The sequence below is a fragment of the Rhinatrema bivittatum genome, chromosome 1, assembly GCF_901001135.1.
Source record: "Rhinatrema bivittatum chromosome 1, aRhiBiv1.1, whole genome shotgun sequence".
NCBI classification, from domain to species: Eukaryota; Metazoa; Chordata; class Amphibia; order Gymnophiona; family Rhinatrematidae; genus Rhinatrema; species Rhinatrema bivittatum.
The window spans coordinates 445,374,989-445,399,068 of record NC_042615.1 but is presented as its reverse complement, the minus strand read 5'-3'; the positions used below and the strand labels follow the sequence as shown (position 1 = coordinate 445,399,068).

The 24,080-nt window shown below is 43.2% G+C and overlaps 1 protein-coding gene across 13 annotated transcripts in view; it reads right to left on the bottom strand.

Annotated features, from left to right (window-relative positions):
* KDM4C (lysine demethylase 4C) overlaps positions 1–23,614 on the bottom strand; it is a 1,194,550-nt gene extending 1,170,936 nt beyond the window's left edge. For 5 of the 13 annotated variants that reach the window (XR_003857317.1, XR_003857316.1, XM_029605175.1 and 2 more), the window contains exon 1: positions 23,414–23,612. The gene's annotated coding sequence lies outside the window, so the exon portion shown is untranslated. Of the gene's footprint in view, positions 1–22,963; positions 23,102–23,139; positions 23,350–23,413 lie in introns of those variants that run through there. The other 8 variants (XR_003857320.1, XR_003857321.1, XM_029605222.1 and 5 more) reach the window with 5 other exon arrangements.
* Between the last annotated feature and the right edge of the window lie 466 nt (positions 23,615–24,080).

Here is a 24,080-nt window from a genome sequence, read left to right as displayed (position 1 = left end):
AAAGTATGTACAAAATAAATATGTAGAACACAATTGTAGGGGGAGCGGAACGGTTGAGTATACATAAATAATTCACAATGGTGAGAGGCAGCAAATGAAAGATACCAGTTAAAACCATAAAATATAGAGTGAAGAATATAGAGTTACCTATTAAATGGTTTGTTTGAACAGCCAAGTCTTTAGTTTTGTTTTGGGGGTTTTTTTTGGTTTTTTTTTTAAAAAGGTCACTGGGCAGTGTTCCTGGCGTAGGTCTGGAGGCAGTATGTTCCATAGGGATGGCCCAGCTGTAGAGAAGGCGCGTTCCCTAATAGAGGTGTGAGGAATGGATTTGTGAGGGGAAACGTGTAGGGCTCCTTTATAAGCAGTTCTAATTGGTCTTTTTGAGGTATGGAGTTGTAGCGGGATTTTTAGCTCAAGCGAGTGCCAATTGTGAATGGTTTTGTGAATAAGAGACTTATGAAGGATTCTAAAGCTGATAGGGAGCCAATGGAGATTCCAGAGGATGGGTGTGATATGGTCTCCTCGGCTGGAGTTGGTTAGGATTCTAGTGGCGGCATTCTGAAGCATCTGCAAGGGTTTAGTGGTAGATTCGGGGAGGCCTAGAAGGAGGGAGTTGCAGTAGTCGATTTTTGAAAAAAGGGTAGCTTGGAGGACTGTCCGGAAGACATAGAATTGAAAGAGTGGTCTAAATTTTTTCAGGATTTGTAATTTGTAGAAGCAGTCCTTTGTTGTGGTGTTAACAAATTTTTTTAGGTTTAGTCAGTTGTCCAGTACTACGCAGAGGTCTCTGGTTTGGGCAGCTGCGGCGGGAGTGGGGGTCAGGGAGGGAAAGTTTATTATAGTCCAAGGAGATGAGGAGTAGTAGTTCGGTCTTGGCCAAGTGTTGTAAAAGTCAAATTATCTTGTGCAGGGAATGGATTTCTTCCTCCAAAGAACCTGCTGTGACTAGCTAGCCATCCAGGTATAGGCAACCGATATTCTTTGATGACATAGATGTGCCACTACCACTGTGAGGCATTTTGGGAAGAATCCATCTTGAAATGAAGGTAGTGCCAATGGGAAGGATGGATGGATTATGTATGTGTTAGCCTACGTACCCTTTTGGTGCAGGGCACATGTCCATTCATCATTCTGTATTGTAGAGCTCCATTTCTTTGTATCTCTATTCACTCCACAGCAGAAATTTCCAGTTGCAGAGTCCCACTGCAGTATCCTAGGACAAATCAACTACAACTGTTCTGCTTCATAGACATCGCTTAGGTTGAAAATCAGGTCCCAACAGAACTTCCACTTAACTGGGCTTATCTCTCTGCATAGTGTATAGCACCTTGGTCCTTCACAGCCTTAATCTAGAGCTTAGTATAGCCCTGCCATCTTCTACAGTACGGCTGTTTATTCCTACAGTTCATATACCAGTGCTTACTTCCCCAGCTTAAGGCTGCCTGCACAAGGCTTAGACTTTGTTTACAGAAACCTTGCTTTCACTTCCCCCCCAGCACAGCTATTTTCTGGGGTGGAATGTCACTACCCACCTGCAGGATAATCAGGCTGTAAGCTTCCTCTTTACATGCCCATTGCAGCCTGACCTGCTCCTCCCCGGACAGTACTCTTCTCTCTCAGTTTGGAAAATCAACAGCCAAGTAAATTATTTTTAACCTTGTAGCTGGAGAGATACTGTTTAGCTCCTCTCTTCACCGTTTTCACTAATCTTCTCCCTTCCTGTGCTCCTCCTCCCTAATTAGGTCAGCACCTGATTCTAGACTCTCATGCCTTTCCTGCTATATATCTCTGGGCTCTTTGTGATATCTCATTTCCCCTCCCCCAGCCTTTTTCATTCTTACTCGATTCCATTAAAGCTTTACTCTTGTCTGGCTTAGAGAATGAGACATACTTCCCATTACAATATGTAAGGAAGGATCGTACTGAGGGAATTCATTTTGAGTTTCTCAGAGTAGATGCCTGTTCAAGTGTCTGAAATCAAGAATGGGTCTCAATTCTCCTGATTTCTTGGGGATGAGGATATATCTGGCATAGAAGCCATACCCATGTTGGGACACAGGGAATGGCACTCTCGCTCATTGCTGAAGAAGTGAGTGGACTAAGCAAAGCAGTGATAGGTGACAGATCTGGATTCAGAATCACACGATGTCGGAGGGATTGTAGACAGAAGAAATGCAAACGGTATCCAGATGGCACAATCCTGAGGTCCCAGAGGTCCTTGGCTATGCAACGCCATATTTCTAAAAAGGTCTGGATTCTTCCCTCCACTGGAACACAGGGCTAAGGATAATCAAAAACTAGGCCCAGGTTTGGATTGGGCCTGCTGCATGGATTTTGGCTAATTCAGTCTGGTTGGAAGTGGCTGTTTACGTTGCTCCAGAAGAGGCAACAGATAGTACTGCTGAAAAAAAAAAAAAAAGAAGAGTAGAGTCATCTGTGGTAGCAGTCACTTATACAAGAAGGAACATCTCAAAGTAGAGAGCTGCTTGTGAACCGTCGAGAGAGTTTGCACAGCTACATTTTGATCTTTAACTCTTCGCCAAACAGGTCGTCACTTAAGCAAAGATGATCTACCAACTATTTATGGGCATCTTCAAAAGATGCTCTCTCAGCCATGCCAGATGTCTAGCCCTGATTGAGGCTGAGGTGGTATGCGAAACCTAGTCAAAGGACTCATGCACAAAATAAGATAGTGACTGATGTCTTCTTGTATACAAAAGTAGTTGGCAACAACTACCACCTCCCTTAGGCTTAAGTTTCTGGATGCAGTTGAAGAGGTATTCCACCATATAGAACTGATGAATATTGATGCCAGCAGTAAGCATGGGGCATTGAAAAACTCTTGAAAAAGTTGTCAAGCAGTCTATGATCCTTCCTTGGAAGCAAGTTTGAGTGAATTTGTGTCTTTTTTGCCCTTTTTTCCATAGCAAATTAGACTGACTGGTGTAGCAGCTGAATGACACAGAACCCCATGGACTATTTCAGGTCAAGCTTTCTAGCTTGGGGATGCCAGAAACAGGTGTTTCACACATGCTCATTTGTAATACATTGTTCTGGATTGAAGAGCCACTGGTTCTGAGGGGATATCTAGAATTTGAAGATAACGAACAAGCAGTTCTGAGCAGGATGGTCTTTAAAAGATGGGGCTGATGCTTGGCATCCATTTCTACAAATAAACTTACAGTATATGTGTGGTCAAGAGGATCCCAAATTAGGTCAGAAGGTATACCTGTAGAGTCTGTCTGAACTACTGGCACAGGCTCACTTAACTAGGACTCCAATGACAAAGAGGGCAATCCAGGAGGTTCTTCTGGTTGCTGCTGAAGGAATACATCCTGGTCAATCTCCTCTGGACTCCGCAGCTAGCATGTGAGATAATGAAGAACCCCAAATTTCGGGTTCCACCAATGGGTTTGGGCAGATAGACAAGATTAGAGTCCCAACCTGAGCCCTCACCATTGTAACTGGTGGAAAGTTGAGGCTGAGTTGAGAGGGAAAGATACTCTGCATCAACCCTATTAGTAATTTATAATCTATCATTAAAATCATCTGCGGTACCTAAAGACTGAAAGGTTGCCAGTATAATGCCAATATTTTTTTTAAAAAGGGATCAAGGAATGATTCAGTAAGCTACTGACCAGTGAGTCTTGTGTCGATGCCAGGCAGAATTGTGGAAGCTATCAAAGAACAGAATTCCTGAACATATAGATAGGCATACTTTAAATGGGACAAAGCAAACATGGATATAGACAAGAGAAGCCTTGCCTCACCATCTCCTACTTTTTTTTTTTTTTTAAGGGCGTAAATAAATGTGGTAAAAGGTAAGCCAGAGTTCTTAGAAAATTAAAAAGTCAAGGGATATGAGGCAGTGTTCTGTTGTGGATTGCAAATTGGTTAAAAGATGGAAACAAAAAGTAGAACTAAATGGTACATTTTCCCAATAGAGAAAGGTGAATAGCAGAAAGCGCCCCAGGGATATGTTCTGGGATGACTGCTTTTTATTATAGTCATTAAATAACCTAGAAATGGAAATAAGGAAGGTGATCAAATTTGCCGATGACAAAATTATTCAAAGTTGTTAAATCACAAAAGGATTATGAGAAATTACACGAGATCCTTGCAAAACAGAGAACAAACATACAAATGAAAATTAATGTGGACAAGTGCAAGGTGAAGCTCATAGGGAAGAGAAATCCAAATTATAGCTACACAATGCAAGGTTCCACATTAGGAGACTCCATTCAGGAAAAGGATCTAAGTGTCATTCATAAATTGATGAAATCTTCTCCTCAGTGTGCAGCAGCAGCCAAGAAAGCAAATAGAATGCTAGGAATTATTAGGAAAGGAACAAAGAATAAAACAGAATATACTGCCTCTGCATTGCTCCATTGTGCGACCTCGGATTGAGTACTGTGTGTAATTCTGGTACCATATCTCAAAAAAGATACAGCAGAATTAGAAAAGATTCAAGAAGGGCAACCAAAATGATAAAGCTGATAGAACAATTCCATGACAATAGGCTAAAGAGATTTACTCAAAAAAAAAAAAAAAAGGACTAGGGGACACACAATGAAGTAACTTCATGATATACTGTTTTTAAAACTAATAAGAGAAAATATTTTTTTTTACTCAGCACATAAGCTCTGGAAGTCATTGCCAGAAGATGTGATGAAAGCTATTAGTGTAGCCATGTTTTAAAAAGGCCTAGACAAGTTCCTGCAAGAAAAGTCCATAAACCATTATTAAAAGTGAAGTTGCAGAAATCCACTTCTTATCCCTGGGATAAGCAACAAGGAATCGTTCTACCCCTTGGGATCCTGCATGTACTTATCTGGATTGGCCAGTACTAAAAATAAAATACTGGTCTTGACGGACCATTGGTCTGACCAGTATGGCAAATCTTATGTACTTAATCTGGTCAAGTGACTAATGTGTCTGTTGCCCTGGCACAGTGGAAACTGTAGACTCGCATAGGTTCCAATATCTGAATAGATATTTTTGTTTTTTTGGAGGTAAGTGGAACTACGGAACATCAAATTCGGTGTCGCCAAACACAGATCCTCCATAAGTAACCTGGAAGGAGTGAGAACTCTCATAATTAGAGGGAGTCTGAGGTAACCAGACTCCTCCTACTGCAGATCTAGGATGAGCTGCATACTACTGCGTTGGTAGAACAGTCTGATGAGTTGAGTCTTATGAACGTAAGATCAGCCATACTGGATCAGACCAAGGATCCATCAAGCCCAGTATCCTGTCTCCAACAATGGCTAATCCAAATCACAAATACCAGGGCAAGTACCCAAACATTAAATAGATCCCATGTTACTAATGCCGGCAACAAGCAGTGGCTTTTCCCTAGTAATTAATAATTTATGGATTTCTCCTCCAGGAATATATCCAACCCTTTTTTAAACCCAGCTACACTAACTGCAAGAACTTAAGAACATAAGAACATAAGAAAATGCCATACTGGGTCAGACCAAGGGTCCATCAAGCCCAGCATCCTGTTTCCAAAAGTGGCCAATCCAGGCCAAAAGAACCTGGCAAGTACCCCAAAACTAATGGCAGTGGCTATTCTCTAAGTGAACTTAATAGCAGGTAATGGACTTCTCCTCCAAGAACTTATCCAATCCTTTTTTAAACACAGCTATACTAACTGCACTAACCACATCCTCTGGCAACAAATTCCAGAGTTTAATTGTGCGTTGAGTAAAAAAGAACTTTCTCCGATTAGTTTTAAATGTGCCCCATGCTAACTTCATGGAGTGCCCCCTAGTCTTTCTACTATCCGAAAGAGTAAATAACCGGTTCACATCTACCCGTTCTAGACCTCTCATGATTTTAAACACCTCTATCATATCCCCCCTCAGTCGTCTCTTCTCCAAGCTGAAAAGTCCTAACCTCTTTAGTCTTTCCTCATAGGGGAGTTGTTCCATTCCCCTTATCATTTTGGTAGCCCTTCTCTGTACCTTCTCCATCGCAATTATATCTTTTTTGAGATGCGGAGACCAGAATTGTACACAATATTCAAGGTGCGGTCTCACCATGGAGCGATACAGAGGCATTATGACATTTTCCGTTTTATTCACCATTCCCTTTCTAATAATTCCCAACATTCTGTTTGCTTTTTTGACTGCCACAGCACACTGTACCGACGATTTCAATGTGTTATCCACTATGACACCTAGATCTCTTTCTTGGGTTGTAACACCTAATATGGAACCCAACATTGTGTAATTATAGCATGGGTTATTTTTCCCTATGTGCATCACCTTGCACTTATCCACATTAAATTTCATCTGCCATTTGGATGCCCAATTTTCCAGTCTCACAAGGTCTTCCTGCAATTTATCACAATCTGCTTGTGATTTAACTACTCTGAACAATTTTGTGTCATCTGCAAATTTGATTATCTCACTCGTCGTATTTCTTTCCAGATCATTTATAAATATATTGAAAAGTAAGGGTCCCAATACAGATCCCTGAGGCACTCTACTGTCCACTCCCTTCCACTGAGAAAATTGCCCATTTAATCCTACTCTCTGTTTCCTGTCTTTTAGCCAGTTTGCAATCCACGAAAGGACATCGCCACCTATCCCATGACTTTTTACTTTTCCTAGAAGCCTCTCATGAGGAACTTTGTCAAACGCCTTCTGAAAATCCAAGTATAGTATATCTACCGGTTCACCTTTATCCACATTTTATTAACTCCTTCAAAAAAGTGAAGCAGATTTGTGAGGCAAGACTTGACCTGGGTAAAGCCATGCTGACTTTGTTCCATTAAACCATGTCTTTCTATATGTTCTGTGATTTTGATGTTTAGAACAGTTTCCACTATTGTGGAACACTTTCCACTTAATTGTGCATAGAGAGTGTGCTACATGCTAACTTCATGGAGTATCCCCTAGACCTTGTATTATCGAAAAGAATAAATAACCAATTCATGTTCAACTAATCAGGTCCTTTCAAGATTTTGTAGACTTCTATCATATCCCACCCTCGGCCATCTCTTCTCCAAGCTGAATAGCCCTAATCTATTTAGCCTTTCCTCACAGGGGAACCATTCCATGCCCATCATTGTGAATGCCCTTCACTGTACTTTCTCCAGTGTAACTATATCTTTTTTGAGATGCGGTGATCAGAACTGCAGACAGTGTTCAAGGTGCAGTCTAACCATGGAGTAATACAGAGGCATTATGACATCCTCTGTTTTATTTGCCATTCTCTTCCTAATATTGCCTAACATTGTTTGTTTTTTTGATCACCACAGTACACTGAGCTTATAATTTCAATGTAATATCAGCTATGACGCCCAGATCTTTTTCCTGAATTGTAACTCCTAAAAACAGAACCTAACATCGTGTAGCTACAGCATGGGTTATTTTTCCCCTTTATGTTTCATCTGTCATTTGGATTCCCAATCTTCCAGACTTGCAAGGTCCTCCTGCAATTTATCACAATCCACTAGTGTCTTAACTACTCTGAATAATTTTGTGTCATCTGTAAATCTGACTACCTCACTCGTCATACCCATTTCCAGATCATTTATAAATATATTAAAAGCCAGTCTGAGTATAGATCCCTGGGACATTCCACTGTTTACCTTTTTTTACTGTGAAAACAGAACATTTAATCCTACACTCTGTTTCCTGTCTTAACCAGTTTGCAATCCCCAAAAGGACATGCCTCCTATCCTATGACTTTTTAGTTTTCTAAGAAGCCTTTCATGAGAGACTTTGTCAAATGCTTCTGAAAATGTAAATACACCACATCTGCCGGTTCGCCTTTCTCCATATGCTTATTCACTACTTCAAAAAAAAAAGGTAGCACCTTTGTGATTCAACTCGTCCCTAAGGTAAATCCATGCTGGTTGTGTCCCATTAAAACATGTCTATCCATATGTTCTGTGATTTTATTTTTTATATAAAATGTCCACAATTTTTCCTGGCACTGAAGTCAGGCTCACCAGTCTATAGTTCCCCAGATCACCTCTGGAGCATTTTTTATATATCAGGGTTACACTGGCCACCTTCCAGTCCTCAGGTACAAAGATTGACTTTAATGCCAGATTACAAATTATTTGTAATAGGTCTGAAATGTCATTTGAGTTTTCAGAACCTCGAGATGTATACTATCTGGTCTAGATAATTTACTACAATTCAGTTTGTCAGTCTGGCCTACTACATCTTCTTGGATAACCTTGATTTGGATCAGTTCATCTGAAAAATCATCCTTGAAAATAATCTCCGGAATGGGTATCTCCCTAACATCCTCCTTGGTAAACACCAAGGCAAAGATTTCATTTAGTCTCTCCGCGATGGTCTTATCTTCCCTAAGTGGCCCTTTAACCACTCAATCATCTAACGGTCCAATTCCTTCACAGGCATCCTGCTTTAGATATATTTTAAGATTATATTATGAGTTTTTGCCTCTATGACCAACTTCTTTTCAAATTTTCCTTTAGCCTGTCTTATTGTTTTATATTTAACTTGCCAATGCTTATGCTTTTTCCTATTTTCTTCAGATGTATGTATCCTTCTTCCAATTTTTAAAGGAAGATCTTTTGGCTAAAATAGCCTCTTTCACCTCACCTTTTAACTACACTAGCAATAGTTTAGCTTTCCTTCCATCTTTCTTAATGCATGGAATACATCTGGACTGCGCTTCTAAAATGGGGGGTTTGGGGTTTGTTTGTTTGGTTTTTTTTTAAACAAACAGTCTCCACACGTTATACGCAATCTTTGCAGCTGCACCTCTCACTTTTTTTTTCTGTTTCTCATTTTATCAAAGTTTCCATTTTGAAAGTTTAGTGCTAGAGCCATAGATTTACTTATTGTCTTCCTTCCAGTCACTAATTCAAATTTGATCATGTTATGATCACTACTGCCAAGCAGCCACACCACACAGTTACCTCTCTCAACAAATCTTGCGCTCCTCTAAGAATTAGAACTATAATAGCTCCCTCTCGTAGGTTCCTGAAACAACTGCTCCGTAAAGCAGTCATTTATTCCATCCAGAAACTCTCTCTCTAACATGTGTCGATATTACGTTTACCCAGACAATATTGGGGTAATCAAAATCTCCTATTACTGTACTACCAATTTGGTTAACTTCCCTAATTTCTCTCAGCATTTAATCATCCATCTTATCATTTTGGCCACATGGACAGTAGTGTTCTCCTTTAACTATACTCTTCCGACACATATGGGATTTCTACCCATAAAGATTCTATTGTGCTTTTGGTCTCTTGCAGGATCCTTATCCTGTTAGACTCTATGCCATCCTGGACATAAATCACCTCCGCCCTCCCACCACCACCAAGTTGCTCCTCCACATCATTGCAATATGATTTGTACTCTTTGGGGTAGATTTTCAGAGCCCTGCTCGCCTAAATCCGCCCAAAACCGGGCGGATTTAGGCGAGCAGGGCCCTGCGCGCCGGGAAGCCTATTTTACATAGGCCTCCCGGCGCGCGCAGAGCCCCGGGACTCGCGTACGTCCCGGGGTTTTCGGAGGGGGGCGTGTCGGGGGCGTGTCGGGGGGGCGGGCCCGGTCGACGCGGCGTTTCGGGGGCGTGTCGGCCGCGTTTTGGGGGCGGGTACGGGGCGTGGCTACGGCCCGGGGGCGTGGCCGCGCCCTCCATACCCGCCCCCAGGTCGCGGCCCGGCGCGCAGCAGGCCCGCTGGCGCGCGGGGATTTACGTCTCCCTCCGGGAGGCGTAAATCCCCCGACAACGGTAAAGGGGGGGTGTAGACAGGGCCGGGTGGGTGGGTTAGGTAGGGGAAGGGAGGGTAAGGTGAGGGGAGGGCAAAGGAAAGTTCCCTCCGAGGCCGCTCCGATTTCGGAGCGGCCTTGGAGGGAACGGGGGGAGGCAGCGCGGCTCGCGCGCGCAGGCTATACAAAATCGATAGCCTTGCGCGCGCCGATCCCGGATTTTAGTGGATACGCGCGGCTCCGCGCGTATCTACTAAAATCCAGCGTACTTTTGCTTGAGTCTGATGCGCAAGCAAAAGTAGGCTGTTCGCGCGCCTCTTAAAATCTACCCCTTTATGGCACTATCCCATTAGTTATCATCCTTCCACCATGTCTCAGATGCCAATTCTCTCTCAATTGTTCTTTGGACCGATGATTAAAGTGTACCTTGAGTGGTGAAAAGACTGACAGACAAGATTGTTGCTCCAGTATCCGCAAGATGGTATGAAGGTCCTTAATATAGAAAAAAGTTTTCTAGAGACACTAATTGACTTTTTTGACTGGGTAACCAAGGAATTGGATCGAGGAAGAGCACTCGATGTCATCTACTTGGATTTCAGCAAAGCTTTTGACACTGTCCCGCACAGGAGACTGGTGAATAAAATGAGAAGCTTAGGAGTGAGTGCAGAGGTGGTGGCCTGGATTGCAAACTGGTTGACGGACAGAAGACAATGTGTGATGGTAAATGGAACTCTCTCTGAAGAGAGAGCGGTTTTAAGCGGTGTACCGCAGGGATCGGTGTTGGGACCGGTCCTTTTCAATATCTTTGTGAGCGACATTGCGGAAGGGATAGAAGGTAAGGTATGTCTTTTTGCGGATGACACTAAGATCTGCAACAGAGTGGACACGCCGGAAGGAGTGGAGAGAATGAGACGGGATTTAAGGAAGATGGAAGAGTGGTCGAAGACATGGCAGCTGACATTCAATGCCAAGAAGTGCAAAGTCATGCATATGGGGAGTGGAAATCCGAATGAACTGTATTCGATGGGGGGAGAAAGGCTGATGTGCACGGAGCAGGAGAGAGACCTTGGGGTGATGGTGTCTAATGATCTTAAGTCGGCGAAACAATGTGACAAGGCGATAGCTAAAGCCAGAAGAATGCTGGGCTGCATAGAGAGAGGAATATCAAGTAAGAAAAGGGAAGTGATTATCCCCTTGTACAGGTCCTTGGTGAGACCTCACCTGGAGTATTGTGTTCAGTTCTGGAGACCGTATCTCCGAAGAGACAGAGACAAGATGGAGGCAGTCCAGAGAAGGGTGACCAAAAAGGTGGAAGGTCTTCATCAAATGACTTATGAGGAGAGATTGAAGAATCTAAATATGTACACCCTGGAGGAAAGGAGGAGCAGAGGTGATATGATACAGACTTTCAGATACTTGAAAGGTTTTAATGATCCAATGACAACGACAAACCTTTTCCATAGGAAAAAAATCAGCAGAACCAGGGGTCACGATTTGAAGCTCCAGGGAGGAAGATTCAGAACCAATGTCAGGAAGTATTTCTTCACGGAGAGGGTGGTGGATGCCTGGAATGCCCTTCCGAAGGAAGTGGTGAAGACCAGAACTGTGAAGGACTTCAAAGGGGCGTGGGATAAACACTGTGGATCCATAAAATCAAGAGGCCGTCAATAAAGAGTGGGTGGCTCGCCAGAATGACGGCTACTGCCTGGAGATAATACCCTTATTCAATAAACATACACATGGTTACTGTGACTCCAACATCACTCTAAGCTACAACAGCAAGAGGAAATGTGGAAAAAAGGATTCGCACTCACAAAGTGGGGAGTAGCTGGCTTGTTACGGCGGTTACTACCCCAAACCAAATAAGCCTGATACTTCACTTTCAATACATATCCAGCATAGCTCTCTGCTTCAACAGCAGGGGAGAAGAAAAACTGATACTTCACGCATAGCTCTCTGCTTCAACGGCAGGGGAGAAGAAAAACTGATACTTCACGCATATCCAGCATAGCTCTCTGCTTCAACGGCAGGGGAGAAGAAAAAAGGATTCGCACTCACAAAGCGGGGAGTAGCTGGCTTGTTACGGCGGTTACTACCCCAAACCAAATAAGCCTGATACTTCACTTTCAATGCATATCCTGCTTCAACCGCAGGGGAGAAGAAAAACTGATACTTCACGCATATCCAGCATAGCTCTCTACTTCAACGGCAGGGGAGAAGAAAAACTGATACTACACGCATATCCAGCATAGCTCCCTGCTTCAACGGCAGGGGAGAAGAAAAACAACCAATAAGGGCTGAATAACACAGTCTGGGTAAAACAAATAAACATGGGTGTAGCTTGCTTATTGCGGCGGTTACTACCCCTACTACCCCTAACTAATCAAGCTTGATATTTCACTTGGTTGCAGCTCCATCACTGCTCTCTACAAATGTGAAGCTTGCTGGGCAGACTGGATGGGCCGTTTGGTCTTCTTCTGCCGTCATTTCTATGTTTCTATGTTTCTCTGTATTTTCTAATTTGTTGAATCACCACCGTAGAACAGCAACAGAGTCATCTCCAGGACTATACCATAAGACAATATAGTCAGATCTTCATGAAAAAGGAGGCCCCTGTCCCAGTAGATCCCTGAGTACCGAAAAACCAGAGGGAAGAGTCCACTAGGAATCTTCGTAAGTCTGTATATTACATTCTTCTGGACTAACCAGGTGCCACCAAAAGCACCATCCCCCTGACAGACGATCTTCTGAATCATTCTGCCCAACATGGGCCACGGGGGAAAGACATACAACAGTTCGTCTTCTGGCCACTCCAGTAGGAGGGATCGATGCCTAAGGACTTTGGATCTCTCCTACAACTAAAGAATCGAGGAATCTTCACACCGCAATCCACCATTAATCTGAAACGCCTCGTTTCACAATTCCCATTATCCTGTCTGCTAAGAAAGTCTACTCTCACAATGTTTTTTTCTCAATGTATGAGGCAGAGATCTGCTGAAGGTGCACTTCCTCCCCATTCCATAAGTTGGGCTATTTTCTGCGACACTTACTGGCTTTTGGCTCCTCCTTGCTGATTGATGTATGCCACTGTTGTTGTATTATTCAACATTATCCGAACTGCTCAACTCTGCAATCTGTCTCTGAACCTCCAGCATATCAACCGGAACCACATGGGCTTCAAGCCGATAGATGTTCCAAAGAATCATTCTGCACTCCAGCGCCCTTGCACTGTCAGTTTCTGACAGTGAGCACCCCAAAACTGTAGGCTGATATCTATCGAGAGTGCTAGCCAGTTTGGTGATCTTAGGGAAATGCCTTTCCTTAGATGATCCGCTCTGAACTACCACTGTAGTTAAGAGCAGACCTCTATCGGCAGGAGAAGCAAAATCAAATAATCTTGAGACTGTGGGCTCCCACAAACCAGCAGAGTATGCTGAAGAGGATGCAAATGCACCCTCACCCATGGCACTACCTCCAGGGTCACCGCCATCAATCCAAGCACCTGAAGACAGGACCACACTGTCTGTTGAATCGTGTTCATCAATATCTGCACCTGCGCCACCAGCTTTTGAATACGGCACCCTGCCCCTTTTTTCGAGTCATACTGAACTTCAAGATACTCCAACGACACTATTGGCTAAAGATTGCTCTTGACCTAACCTAGCTTCTGCAACAAGGAGATCATCTTGCATGAGACCTGGAGGCTCTCTTCCAGACTCCTGGCCCAAATCAGCCAGTCATCCAAGTACGGGTATACCAGGATCCTAAGTTTACTCAACTCCGCTGCCACCACCACCACAACCTTGGAAAAAAGTCTTGGGTGCAGTGCCAAACCAAAAAGATAGGGCTTGAAACTGATAATGGTATCCCAAAAACGTGAAAAACAGAAAACATTGGAGTTCTAGTTGAAAGCGGATATGCAGATATGCCTTAGACAGATCCAGAGAAATCAGTAAACTCCCCCGACTGTACTGCCATTATTACAGAGTTAAAGCTTACCATGCGAAAACAAGTCGCACGCTAATGACTGCTGACGCCATAGAGATCCAGAACAGGATGAAAAGATCCCTCCATTTTGGACACAATAAAATAAATGGAATAGTGGCTTGTATTTTTTTTTTTTGAGACATGGGTAAGGAAACCACAGCCCACAAGCTGTGAAGTCTTAACAACTCTCACTGCGAAGAGTTGAAGGAGACACCATAAACACAACTTGAGGAACATCGCATAGCCATCTCATATCACTTCCAGAACCCACTTGTCTGTTGTGATCGCGACCCACCTCCGATAAAAACCTGGAGGAGGGTCAGCACACTTTCATTGGGAAGTTCTGGGTACTCCACTCCAAGAACCTGCGCCTCGTCTGAGCAGCCTGAGACAAAGGACTGGAATCTACCCAAAAGTTGAGTCCTCTGAAAAGCCACTCCTCTGTAGGGTCGAAAACGTGCGACTCCCCTTGTAAGAACCCTCATACTGAAGGCCTGGGTGCCTGTTTCTCATCCTCTGGTAATAGAGGAACTGGGGGCTCTCCTCTGGGGTGATTATTTCTTTGATTTCTTTTTTTTTTTTTTTAATATTGTATTTGATACAATGGATACTAGTGAACCAGAAAGACACAAGATTTAATAATTGATTCTTATTCGACTGGGGCTATTCTGGTACAAAACCATATATGACAAAAGGAACATTTGTCCGTGATTGCATTTGGGAAACTATAAAACAGGGTGCAACATTATCATCAATTAGGAGGGAGGGAGAGAGCCGCACACAGAAGACATCATCCTGTAGCACAGTGTTAACCTCCCGACTGTGGGTTATCAATAGCCTGGCCAGCTAAAACTTACATTGCAAGTATTTGATACAATATTAATTAAGTATAGAGATCTGGGAAACGTACTCTGCATTTATTCTTTATTTCTCTTAAAAGGATCCTGAGATAATAGGATAAGGAATTATATACTGTACTATTATTGTTTTATCATAAAGTATATTCTAAGTGTATATTAAAGAAACATGAAAAGATATAGCAAGTTAAATTTTACCAATCTGTTTATTAAACATAGTTATCAATTTGTGTCTGTGAATTATTCCTTATCAAACTAAATTAGTTTATACTCCTACTTATTGGACATCTCCTCCAGTTCACTTCCAACAAGAGCAAACCTTTTAAAAGCAACTTCGTAAGGTTAGACATTAAGGTTGCATCGGCTGACCAATTTCTCAGCCATAGCTAACGCCTAGCTGATTTTACTGAAGTCACTCCTGTGATCAAGGGGCTGACCAATCACAGCCCACATCTGCCAAAAAAGGCAGCTGCTGGTTCCAACACTGCCCAATGTTTATTGACCTTCTGGGAGAGCAATAAACAAGAGTGAATAACTAGGGAAAAGCAGGAAGCTATCTGAAAACTCACTGCTAATGCTTCAAAGACCTGCTTAAGGACAGCCTCAACTCTTAAGGCTGTTCCCTCTTCTACGAGGATAGTCGTCCGCTTCATGACAACACACAAAAGCGTTTCCATCTTTGCTCTCATGCAACCATATCCCAGGGGCACAGGCCTTCCAAAACACGTTCCCCTTTGAAATTAGCTTCCAGGGCGCCCCACTCAAGATCAATTAATTCTTGAATGGCTTCCATAATATGAGATCTTTATTTGGCTCAGACATGGATTCAGTCCCAACTTCCTCAATGTCTGGGAAATTAGGGCCAGTAACTCATCTTTATGAAAGAACTGCAACCTAGTTCTAAACAGTTCCAATCCCAGAGGAATTTCCATCCTTCAGGGAGAAATGATCCGTTTCATCATTCATGCTATCTGGATCCCCACTGGAAAGATCGGCAGCCGATCTAGGCATGCCCAGACGCTTACCTGCAGCACCATGCGTACAGTTTCACCACCTACGAATCAGAACCAACTTTAGAGGTTGCACCTGAAGGAGAGAGGGATCCGTGCCAAAACCAGGTGCTCACCCTGTCTAGGGTAGGCCTATCCATCCTATGCACAGGATAGCTCAGGTGAGCAGAGAGGCACTTTGGTCAACCCAGCAAAGTATGAAAAGGTAAAGGCAGTACTGGCCAGAGCTTGGTGGGGAAAAAAAAAAAAACAAACCAGAAAAAGGTGATGTACTGTTCCATGCAGGTATACACTAAGATATACCACCAATACCCTAGCTGATCTCGAAACAGACTGCCCAACAAAGCTGGCCTAGGTGTCAATACCCAAGGCCATGATTATGTATATTTTCCCAAAGGAATCATGTGGTCCAGTACCCTGAATAAGGATCGTGAATGGCTCATTGCCCTTTCCGTCATAACAGCAGAAGGGAAGACCATGGAAACAGACTCTGCCCGTCGTGCTCTGCAGTGGTGCCCTACAGTATCTGATTGCATCCACCGGTGCCCAAAATGACAACGGCACTCTCTGTGACAAAGCACCCTTGGTGCTCACATGCGACAGATCATATCTAAGGCATCAACAATGCCACATGGAATTCCAACAGCGTTTGACTGCACCACTGGTGCCTGGCATACTCAATGACATACAATACTATTGATGGTGCCCCAGGTGCTTACAGATGACAACAGCCAGAAGTCACCCATTGTCATAGTGCCTGAAGGTGCAGTTGACTTGCGAAAATATCCAAGGGTTGGCAGCACCAATGGAGACTAGTGCCTGAAAGAGTCTATGTTCTGGCAGTTCCGATGATGCAGCATCAGTGCCAAAAAGAACAGATGATGGCCTGTGTCCGTGACCATTCCCCTCAGCTCAGCTATATGCCCAAGGACATTGATGCTGTAGACTTGATGGCATCCATGCTAGTGCCTATGGCTGACTATAGCCTCAACAGCAACTCCACTGCTTGGTAGCAACTCAGTGTTTCGTAGCACAGATGGTGCTTGTGGCCCCATGGGGCTTGAGATGCCCCATGGCCCCAGTGCCTTTGGCGCTGGTACAGCAGCTCCAGGCACCAGACAGCATCAGTTCCAACAGCACCAGACAGCCTTATGCCATAGATAGCACTTCTGGACACCAAAAAGGGGGCTCATTGGCACCCCCAGCACTCTATAGCCTTTAGGGCACTGGGTCATGGTGCTCTCTGGATGCTTTGGGTCAATGGCGACCTTGGCACTAGACTGTGCTGCAGGCACCCCTGGCACTTGAGGGCTCTCAGTTAACAGCCGTAAGGGCGACCAGGTACTCGACAACAATTCCAGTGCCCCCTGGCAGTGATGGTGCTCAAATGTCGAGAGCAGCCATGAATGACATCACTGGCAAGCAGACCCGTTAGCCCCCATGGCGCTTGATAGCCTCAAAGTTGGTCCCACACCTTGATGGCCTCAAGGGTAGCCATGCACCTCAATGGCATTAAGAGCAGCTCCAATGGAGTCTAGGGCAACCACGGCTCTCAATGGCAGCCCTGGTCCCCAACGCAATCTGTACCATGACACAAGGTCAGTAACACTTCTACACCGCAATGAGGCCCATGGCACGCTGACACCTGGGATGGTGCCAATCCTCCAGAACACTGAGAGCCCATGGCACTCTATGGTGTCTATGGCAGCTGCTGACACCTACAGCACAGAAAGGCTTTCCCATCCCCAGCCAGGAAAATAGACAACATGCACTGCACTTGATGGTACTTACAGCATCGAGGGTACCTAGACACCTACATGGCACTCTAAAGGCAGTTATGGTCCCTGACACTGTGCTGACATTGACACATCAACCACTGGTGCTCTGGCACAGGTGTGCATGGGCAATCATTATCAGGCACAGCACCGGAGGTGCAGCATCAACACTGCTTGCCCAGGCTCTTGCTCACCCTCTCTCATAAGAGGACTGCACTACCAGCAGTGGCAAGCAGGACGGGAGGCTTTGTCGTCCAGGGCTCATGCCAGTAGAGACTAGTTCCTTAGAATGTGGGGGAGGATGAGCTCAATCCCTTCACTGTCTGCACCATCGCTTGATCAGTGAAATAACATGAAATTCTGGCCCAGGTAGAACTCAGGCTCAGAGGCCTACATGGATCGCCCAGGGACTGCATTCCATCAGTCCCGGCAGCACCAGACAGAGGCACAAAAACAGACAGAACAAGGAGAGGACACAAACTAAATTGCAGTATTTATTAAAGAATAAGATTATTCTGGCAGGTTGCACGGCAACTAAGGCCCACCTTGCAGCTGGCAGAAAGTTAAAATTAAAAAACCTACATACGGAAGAGAAAAAGAAACAGCTGCAGTTCCAGGAAAAAAAAACAAAACGTAACATTAAAAATTGTGAGAGCAAAGCTGAATACTGTGACCACATAGTTCCAGCAACCACACAGCTCCATAAAAAAAAAAATTTAAAAAAAAAGGGGGGTGATAACTATAATTGCACATGCTCAATAGGGCAAGGTTGAAAGCTCTAGAATTTTTTAGATCAAAGTTCTGGACCAGGATCCATTTGATGAGGTCGCACACATGTGAGGACTGCCATCCTGCCTGTCCTCAGAGAAAAGTGTTTATTTTGAAGCAGTCCTAACAGATCTCTCTCATCTATGTTATTAGAATAATAAGAATTGAACAAGTTTGGAAAAAACTGGGGAAAAAAAAAAAGTGCAGCATGTATTGAAAGTGTAAGCAACTCAACAACCCTTCCACAAATCTGTACTAGAAAAAAAAAAAAACACGAACATTTCTGAAGCCATACCTCTGCATTCTTTCCCTACTTGTTCATTACACTGGGGAACAATTTTTAACAGAATTCCTGTTGAGTTCGATTTTTCAGCTGTTTTAGACTTAAATAGGCATGCTGATTTCAAAACCGCAGTTAGTTTTCTTCTATCACGTCAAGTTTTTTCTCTACAGCCTATCTTAGGCCTGGATTTATCAAAATACACTAAATATCTCATGCGATAGGAAAAGGGGTGTGTTTTATGGTAATAGGCAGTCGTTTGAAAAGATAAAGGCCGGTGTGTTGAAGGTCCACAGATTCAACAGCTCATTAAAGATGAACATTTCATCGGGACAATGTCAGAACTCCAAAAGAATGCTTGGTTGTCATTCAAAAACCTTGTCAAGGACTTTCTTGGAAATACATGAGCACAGAATACCAAAATTGTCCAGAAACATTTGGACAGCTTCAAAATGCTTTGTTGCAAACATGAGCATCAAGGAGCATTTTCTGCATAGCCATCTTGCTAACTTCCCGAAAATCCTTGGTGCAGTCAGTGATGAGCAAGGTGAACGATTCCACCAAGATTTGAAGGTCATGGAGGCACGGTAGCAGGGTAGATGGGATGTACATATGATGGCTGACTATTGTTGGAGCATCAGGCGAGATTGTCCACAGACTGAACACTGCCGGAAAAGCTATAAGCATACATTTTTACCTTAATTATGTATGTTTGGTAGCAGAACTTTACTATACTACTTGTACACAATTTGACTTACAGTAACAATATATAGCCTTTGTATAAATAAAATAACTAAATAAACAGTATATTCAGGTGATTTTTTTTCTTTTATTTCCTTTGTATGTACATTTTGTATGATTTTGGGGACAAAGGGGGGGTATCCTGTACCTTAAAAAGTTGACGTGAGAGAAAAACTGGGGTCATTTTTTGATTCAGATGTCAAAAGTTAGTCAAAAACAAGTGTCAGATCTAACTCAACGAAAATTGTGTTCCCCGGTGAGCATCACCATATGGTTGAACCATTGCCTTTAGGACTAAGATGAAAATTTTCCTCATGGTATTTTTTAAACTATTACTACAAAACACCAAGGAATATAAAATGCAGAGGTGATTCTAAACATGACATGTCCTGTGCCGAGTACTTCTCATGGTACAGAATTATTACTAAAGCAAAATGCCATATGGAATTATCAAATATGTAAATGGTAATACATACTGCTTGCCACAGGGCAATTTACCTTACAGAAAAGCCTTCTCAATTATTGGACCCTGTGTTTGGAATGGTCAAATAAAAATTTAGATTTCATCCATCATTAACCACTCTGCAAAACTAGAACCTTATTCCACAATTGATTATAGTCTTATTCACAGTTCAGTTTAATTTATTACATTGTGTATAGCATTTTAAACATGCTTTATATCCACTACCTTTAAATCTATTTTCAGGCACAAGGCACTGTATTTATTCTTTGTAACATACTTTACTGCAGATTTTTCATTGAAAAAAGATTAAGCTTGTCTAAATGACGATATATAAAAATAAACAAACAAACAAAACATATAGGAAAGAGTAACTTTCTCTGATTCAAAAAAGCAAACAGAATCAGGCCGATTCAGTAAAAGTCACGGGAGAGCGCCCGCTCTCCTGGCGTGCGCACAGGCCACTCTCCTGTCAAAAAGGAGGCATCCCTAGCGCCTCCTTTTTGACAGGAGTGGCAGCTGTCATCGGGTTTGACAGCCGACACTCAATGTTGCCGGCGTTGGTTCTTGGACCCGCTGACAGCTATGGATTCGGAAAATGAACGCCGGCATAATTGAGCGTCCGTCTTCCGACCCACCGGCCGATTTAAATTTTTTTTTTTTTAATTTATTTATTTTTTTTATTTTGGGCCTCTGACTTAATATCGCTATGATATTAAGTCGGAGGGTGTACAGAAAAGCAGTTTTTTCTGCTTTTCTGTACACTTTCCCGGTGCCGGCAGAAATTAACGCTAGCCTTTGTAATAGAGTTTAAATGCATCAAGCATCTAAACTCTATTACATTCTTTAAAATGTGTTCTCTCATTCTGTCAATTACTAGCTAGGCAACAAAATATTAGGTGTTTTGAATCATAAGAACACAAGAAATTGCCATGCTGGGTCAGACCTGGCAAGGTTCTTGTAGCCTAGTTTGGCCTCCGTTGGGAACAGGATGCTGGGCTTGATGGACCCTTGGTCTGACCCAGCATGGCAATTTCTTGTGTTCTTATGATTCAAAACACCTAATATTTTGTTGCCTAGCTAGTAATTGGCAGAATGAGAGAACACATTTTAAAGAATGTAAGAGTTTAGATGCTTGATGCATATTTTGTATAGGTTTCCCATATCTGCTATCAATTTTATGCATATGACTGCTATAGTGTTATAAGTTTGGGCAGCCTTCATATTAACTGTCCATTTCATGTGCAAAAGAAAAAACTTGCCCATCTAAAACTCTCCATGAACCCGAAAAAAAAAAAGAATTCATTTGGTTGAGCCGAAATCCACTAAAAACTATTCCACCATGTATTGATCTTGGAAATCCCCATTTAATCCCAGCAACTCAAGGTAGAGATCTAGGAGTCCAAATAGCGATTAAAATCGAACAATGAAAGCCCAGATTAGCAAACTGATCAAATGCGGTTTCTACAAGCTGTGCGAATCCTAAGCTGACTGAAACCTTTACTATGCACAGTGGATTTCAGAACAGCATTACAATCTCTAATATTCTATAACCTAAATTACTGTAATTCCCTACTTCTAGGTCTTCCGGCTAGTCACTTAAAACTACTACAACTACTGCAAAATGCCGCAGCCAGACTTTTGACTAGAACAAGGAAATATAACCACATCACCCCAACTCTGATACATTGAATTAGCTCCCTGTACATTCAAGATTATTATACAAAGTTCTAACAATAATATTCAACATTAATCTGGATGATATGATGGGAATAACATTTAAACCAATTCCCACACGAATTCTTAGATCCCAGAATAAAGGCCTACTGGAAATCCCGACTATAAGCAATTCTCATCTCACACAAACTAGAGACCGAGCGATATCAATTGCTGGCCCAAAGCTATGGAACTCAATGCCAGAGAAACAACAGACAATAAGAAATTTTAAAAAACCCTGAAGACTTGGCTATTCACTAATGCCTACTGTTTGATATATCCAACTCACCTTGACTTGGATAACTGAAGTTTGTCCTGAACCTTACCCCCCTTATTCTCAACCCCCATAATCTAGCTAGGATTGCATGTTGTGTCTGTCTTTGAAGTACACCCTTAGCTTTAGAATGTTTACACTGATCACTTGTGCGCTTGCCTATCTTTGTAATTCATCTTATGTTTGTGTCAACCCTGTACACCATTGTGAACTAGAGATTCTCACATGGAACGACAGTATATAAAATACTCCAATTAATAAATCTGACAAAGGGAACTGTCCCTGAAATTTTACACTTCAATAAATAGGTTAGTCTATAAAATGCCACTTGATTCCTTGTCATTTTTGCTACAGCAGACATCTCTGCAATGTTCATAATTGTAAAGTTACATAACAAATAACTAAACCATAAAGCCATGCCTAAACAGCATGTATGGTAGGAGCTGGAACTCTGCACTGCCATATTAAGTCAAGTTTGAGTCCCGCTGTCGCTCCTTGTGATTTTGGGCAGGTCACTTTACCCTCCATTGCCTCAGGTACAAAACTTAGATTGTAAGCCCTCTGGGGATAGAGAAATACCTACAGTACTTGAATGTAAACCGATGTGATATCTCAGATCGAATGTCGGTATATAAAAATAATAAATAAAGTTACAGACTGGTCCAGTAGTTACAATGCCACCACCTTTAACTACACACACAGGTATCACTATAGTATGTTGGGGACAAGTTAACATACACTGCAAGCTTCCTGCACCAAATAAAACCTGCCTTCAAGCAACACCTGTGAAGCTTACTTTATTTGCAATGTGCACACTTCTAAGATCCCACAAAGATGACAGTCTTAAAAAAAAAAAAAAAAGTGTTCATAAAGCTAAAATTAAGATCACCTTTCCAGTGAAAGGACTTAACAAAAAAAAAAAAAAAAGCATGATGTATTTTTACACTGCAGTTCAGAACAGCCTTATTTTTCTGGATCACAAAAATAAAATCAGCTATTAAAAATACAAAAAACAAAAGTAACACTATGTACCATGTACATATTCAAGAAACATAATGTAATTTCAGTTTTGGTTCAACTTGTCTATTGATAAGCCGGTACTCAGCATGATACAATACATAAAAAAATATAAACCAATAAATAAAATCATGGGTTAATAGTACGTCATTAAACATAGGACAAAAACAATCAATCTCTAATGAAATCAACACAAACATTACGACCGAAAAAACAATGCATCAATAATAAAAATACAAATCACAATATCCAGAAACTCGTACTAAAGCCATCCTTTTTCAAGAACAGTTTTCATAGCGCCACCATAAATTATAGCAACGCTTGACCAGTGCAGCTTTCCTAGCAGTCGTCGTCCCAGCAACTACCTTCGGGTGTGTCGTGAAAAGCTCGAGAGCGCATCCCCCCGGCTCCGTGCTCGCAGTTACCGGGGCCAAGCAAGGGCCAGCAGCAGCACACCCAGCGCCCCGCCGTGAGGAGGAGAGAGGCCGGGGCACACATGCTCCCTGCCCCGTTATACACGAACACACACACACTCCCTAACCTCTCTCTGGCTCTTCCAGAAGCCAGGAAGCTGTTGGCCAACAGAAGAAACCCGGACAGGGAAGCCGGGGGCAGGCCCTGCACTTTACCTCTCACCCGCCAGAGGAGTTTCACCACAACATCAAATACAGGCGGAGGCCGTTCCGCAACCTCCCAGCACCACCACCCGCGGGGGTACAATTCTGGGGAAGAGAATGAATAGTCTCACGGCTTCTACGCAAACACTCGAGCCCTTTCTCCGCCCAAGCTTAAATAGCTCTTTATGTTGGTGCTACCTGTACAGTAAAGGCGGCGGCACAGATGCGCCACTTCACGTTCTTCTCAACTACCGGCGACACGCCGCTGCCGCTCCCCCCTTTTCTCGCTTTCTAATTTTCTGCTATACTCGCTACTTGTTGTCCTGCGTGGGTGACAGCTGTTTCCTGCGCATGCGCGTTCCACGCGCCTCTTTCCAGCCCTCTCCGACCCCCTGTTGTCTAGCGCCTACAGGCAGGCCGCGCCCCGATACGCATGCGCCGAAGCGTGTACGCTTACTGGAGCACACAGGTGAAGGGAACTGGAGAGAGCTTGCGCTGATAGGCTAGCGACGGAGAAAGCCTAGACGAACCGTCGTCTTCTCCACCCCCGACCACGGCTAGACTCGCACGTTTCAGGAAACCATGGAAACGGGAGAAGGGACGGGTGTTAGTGTTTGCATAACTAAAGGCGGCCATCTTATGGCTGGAAGGAAGTGTGCGCTAGTGCGATTACCGTATTGACCCTCCCTCAGAACACAGCTAATTAAGTTAAACCGGACAGGCCAGAGACGGGCGCTCTGCGGGAGCGCCCTCTCCATGACGTCATTCAAAGCACGATGTAGTGGCCCCACAGCGGAGAAGGTGAAGGCACTAAAATGCTCCGGGCTCATCCACTTCTGGTTTAAATTAATCAGTGGTTAGTGAG